This window comes from Cannabis sativa, chromosome 2, assembly GCF_029168945.1.
Source record: "Cannabis sativa cultivar Pink pepper isolate KNU-18-1 chromosome 2, ASM2916894v1, whole genome shotgun sequence".
NCBI lineage: Eukaryota > Viridiplantae > Streptophyta > Magnoliopsida > Rosales > Cannabaceae > Cannabis > Cannabis sativa.
In genome coordinates, this window is record NC_083602.1 from 88,555,714 (window position 1) to 88,561,115 (window position 5,402).

Sequence of the window (5,402 nt, forward strand, 5' to 3'; positions counted from 1 at the left end):
AAAAGCCCCAAAAATATATGCAAACCTAACATTATTGCAGAGCTAGAGATAGAAATTCCAATGAAATGAATCAAAAAACAAAGTAACTCATCACAATTCATCGAAAGACATTTGGTTAATAGCACTAAAAAATTTTTACAGTATGGTCTTAACACAAATTGACACTCACGAACACAGTAACAATCTCATTCTTTTCAGAGCAACATAATTAAAGATAGTAATATTCCATTGATCAAGATTATAGAGTCTCCATACTCAAAATTCAGGGCAAATGTGATAAAAACAGTCATAACGATTTCTTAACACTACTGAAACCAACAAATCCCAAAAACATAAATATTACCAAACATAAATATTACAGTATTAGCATAAAAATTAATTGAATACGATTAAAGAGCTCATTCCATATTACAGAATCCAATAAACAATAATAAGTTACAAAAATAGGATACCCCCATTTCATATCTTATCTCATACTAAATCAGTAAATGGCTTCATGAAAACGAAAAGAAAAAAATTAGAAGAAAACCTGGAGAAGAGAATTAGAGGGAGGAAAAGAGAGATATCTCTAGTTCTCTAGGAACCCTTGTCTCTGCAACTCTGAAATTTCAGATATCAAGAGTTAATTTTTCTAACAAGAACTTCATCAAGCAGGGAAGTATTTCAAAAACCAGCTCTCAAATTTGAAAAAATAAACAACCCAACAAACTAAATTACAATGTTCATAAAAAAAACAAAAAAAAAAAGAAGAAGAAGAACATTACCGTTGCAAGTAGTTTGCTGGAAATTCGAGATAGTGAAGAAATGTCGTTTGAGGAAGGAGACGAGGGAGTCGGGGTCTGGGGCTTTGAATTATCGAGACAGTGAAGAAATAACGTTTAAGGATTTAGGGTTTTAGTAAAATTTGGTTTTTTTTTTTTTTTGTTTTTTAAATTATCGAATCGGGTCGGCCAGAGCCGAAAAAATTTAACGGGGGCGGGGCGGGGCGGGGCAAAGACCGTTAGAGACCCGATTGTGTCGGGCGGGGGCCTTGCCGTCGGGTCGGGGCCCCGACCCGATCCGCGAAAAAGCTTCAATTTGCCATGCCTACTCAAAATCATCAGAAAACGCCCATGATAATGATGATATAGGAAACATACATGGGTAGATATGTTTTTATTAACTATGCATAATATTTAGGAATTTTTACAAAAATATTAGATTTTAGGTAAAAGTTTACAATTTTACTATCACACAATTTTTTTTACAAAAATATTATCCTTTTATAAAACAACCGTAAAATAACAAAATCGAACAATTAAAATTACCGTGAAAACTTAACATAGTACACAATATAAAACTTATACAATATTTTTTTTAAAAAAAACCACTCCACAGTAAAAAAAATGAAAAAGTTACAAATTTTAGTATGAAATGTAAAAACTCCTAATATTACCTAAAAAGTTGACAAGTTTTAACCGTTGTAGACTTGGGATGTCTATAATACAATATTCATTAGAGAAAATAGTTACTTTTAGTGATGAATTTTTATTCACAATATAATTCTTTATAACTAAATGTGACTTTTAATCACAATAAAAAATTATTTGTGACTAAAACATAATTTTTAGATACAAGTTGCCACTAATTTACTTGTAGTCACAACCAGTATTGTAACTAAAAGCACATTTAGTCACAATAAATTAAAATTTTTGTGACTAATACTTAGTCACGGACCTTTTAGTCACAACATAAAAATAATGATTTATAATTAGTCACATTTTTTTTTCTTTTCGTTACAAGTTTTGTTGTGACTAAAAGTAATAAAAAATTGTAGTGATTGTTTAGGAAAGCTAAATATAAAATTTGAAATTGCTTTAATTTCATAAATTAGTATTTCTTACATCATTTCTTACAACCAAATATTATTTTGGTAGAAATTACATAATTGACAGCTTTTCTTTAAAAAAAATGTTTACAAAAATATGAAATTTATTATAAATTCTTATTTGATGCCTATTCGCTTTTCCAAAATTTTGTATTTATGAGTTTTGTTATCTCTTATTTTTGTACAAATTTATGTTTAAGCCATATTTTATTTTTTTTTGTCAAAAAATAGGAGATTAATTATAAGTATACCCTATTATTAAAAAAGTAAACTTAAATAATTTTTAAAAATTATTCTTATTGTATTTTTAAAAAAAAATTCTTCACATTATTTTATAATTCTAATACTTATATGAATTTATGTTTATATTTTTTTTTTCTAAATTATGTCTATATTTTTCTTTTTTTCTTTTAAGAAAATTTTATATAATTTTTTTACATAATATTTAAAATATAATTTTATTTTATTTGATAGGTATATTTTTAAAAATATAAATTAGAAAAAAAAAAGTTAAAAAAAATTAGTACTATTAAAAATATAAATTTTATATAAAATAAAAATTATTAAAATAGGGTGTTTTTAAAAAAATTTCGAGCGTAAATAATTTTTTTTTTATTATTTGTTTATCAGTTTGTTTTTTAATATTAATTTTTTTTAAAAAAAAAAAAAGTTAAATGAATTGTTTTTATATACATAAAAAAATTATTCAAATTTCATTACGGTATTTTTCTCTATAATTTTGTAATTGTATATACGTAACCAAAAAAAAAACATCTCAATTTTCTTATTTAACCATTTTTTTATGTGCTTTTGTTTCATTTCCAACTCCGGAACGTTTTATTATCAGTGTTCGGGTAAAGTAATTAGTAACCTTATGTTTCCTTATACATATTTTAAGGATCTAGATGTTTGGTAACTGGTTACAATCTTACGGATAACTAGTTACCCACATTAGGCAACTGGTTACTATATAACCACATCTAATAATATTATTAGATTGGGAAATTTTCCGATATACTATTTTATAACTTTTTTTTAAAAAAAAATATATACGGTTTGAATTACTCCGATAATTTCTATATGAGTTGTTATGTGAGTTTCTATGTGAATTTTTGTAAAAATACAAAAAAGAAAATTATTTTTAAAGTGTAAAAATAAAAAAAAAAACCCTATAATATATATATGGCTAATTAAGATTTTTGCTCTCTAAGCTTTGAAATGTACCAAATCATGCTCCTTGAACTTTTCTAGTCGTTAAAAATTCTCCCTGAACTATTGAGATTGTTAAAAATCTTATAATTGGTTAGCGATATTTCTTAAAAGTTATTGTGTTAAGTTATATGTGACCTAATACTTAATTACACCAATAGCTGTAATATAGAGTAGGGTGCTAGGCACTAGTAGTGTGTTTTAGCACTTCTCTAGCTGTAAACATGTGCGTATTGTGCCGACCCCACCAATATTTTAAAAAGTCCACAATATTATGGATTGTGTTGAATCGGCCCATAAAAAAATATGATCGTGTCGTACTGTGCCAATAGTTTAAAGGATAAGCCTGGCACTACATGTAAGCCCATATTTTCGTGATATGCTCAGACTCATGTCGTGCTTTACTCGGACCGACCAATTTTTATAAATATGTCACGGGTCAAACTCTGGCTTCACTTTTCACTTTTTTTTTTACAATTAATGAGTTAATCAATATATTATATATATTTTTTATAGTGTTAATTGTTTTTATATAAATTTTTAACAATACTTTACATATAATCATATAAAAAATTAATTAGAATGATTAAATTTTGAATTTATTAGTAAATACATATGTATTATTATTATTAAATAATAAGAATTTTTAACGTGTTGTGCTTTCAGGTTAGTTTATTCGTGCTTACGTATCATATTTTTGGGCTTGTCATATTGTGTTGTGTTTAGGCCCATTTTTTTCTTTGTACTATGTTATCTAATTTGCAGTATTGTGTCGTGTCATGTCCAAGCTCATATTTTTTCGTCTCAGATCATACTCGTGCCTCCCAAACTCATGCCGTTTTCGTGCTAAATTAGAAAGCTCAATCCATATTTACGCTCTAGTCGATCTACGCCTACATACAATGTATATATGTATATATTTATATTTTTTTAATATATATATATGTTAGAAAATTTTAAAGTATATTGTGGGGACATTATTTTTTGTTTTTAGAAATTAAAATTATTTTTTATATAATAATTTATTATATTATAGTTATAGTAAATATGTGGTTCGTTTTTAAAATTTTTGACTAATTTACATCATCATATTTTATTTTATATGCATGCAATTAATTATTTTAAATATTATATATTACAAATAAAATTATTCATATTTTTTCAAAAATAAATAAAATATATGCTATTTTAAAAATAATTATTTTTAAAATGGCAGTCCAAAAGAAAAATATATGTCCATTAAATGAGAATATTTAATAGTTTGTTGTTTTATTTTTTATTTTTGAAACCATGTAAAAGTGTGTTAGAGGTTTTCTGATATTTGTATATTTATATTATTACGAGTTTTATTTTTTATATTCATTAAATTAATGAGTTTTCTTTTCTTGTATTTACATCACAAAAGGTAATTTTTTTTAAACAAATATAAATTTTTTATTAATTTATCAAATCAGCCAAAAGATAAGGTTGTACCTTAACAGGAACATCACCATTATTGAACACTTTTTTTTTTTTTTTTGACAAAGTGATCTAAATCACTCATGAATTTACGACGCCCACGTCCGCCACCAGCGCTGGAACCTCCTCGAACCAGGATAGCTCATCGTCCGCCAAGATAAGGTTGTACCTTAACAGGAACATCACCATTACTGAACACTTGATCTGGGAAACAACAAGATGCTCTAGTAAGACTATGAGCAACTATATTGACAGATCATTTAATAAAAAAAAACATTATTTAAAGATGCAAAAAACTTATGATAATTTTTTATAATAATCCTAAAAGAATAAAGCATATGTAATGAATTTCAAATAGCTTGGACTGCTACGTACCAAATAATCTGACTTCAGCTCCACTTTCCGCTATGGTTGAATTTTAATCAAGCTTAGCGCTTTCTTTATACTGATTGCTTCAGCCAAATCTAGAGCGCCTATACCAGCAAAACTACTTGACTTAGCCATCACTACTTTCTCTTGAGAGTCTCGAGCGACTATGCCATAACCAAACACTGCTCGATCACGAAAAATGGCGACATCAAGAGTTACCTTAATTATATTCTCTTGCAGCTTAACCCAAAATTCAACTCCATCACCAGCTTCAAAAATTGGAAAAGAAGCCTTTGAACCTCTATTTTAGGTTGACTTCTATTGCACAAGACAACTCATAGATGAGATAAAAATACCATCCACCGTAGCATACTTTTGGTTCCAAACCAACTCGTTTCAAGCCTTCCATAACCCCTAGCACAACATAACAACCTCCCCACACTTGTCCTTATTGCACCTTTGCAAAATTTGATCAACTAGCTGTAAAAATCACCAGCAA

At 27.2% G+C, this 5,402-nt stretch overlaps 1 long non-coding RNA gene across 1 annotated transcript; it reads right to left on the reverse strand.

Moving 5' to 3' along the window:
* Nucleotides 1-205: 205 nt before the first annotated feature.
* LOC133035158 (uncharacterized) lies at nt 206-934 on the reverse strand. Its single transcript, XR_009686431.1, has 2 exons — nt 765-934; nt 206-600 (listed from the first exon to the last, which is right to left on the reverse strand). It is a non-coding gene; the product is annotated as an uncharacterized LOC133035158 (long non-coding RNA).
* Between the last annotated feature and the right edge of the window lie 4,468 nt (nt 935-5,402).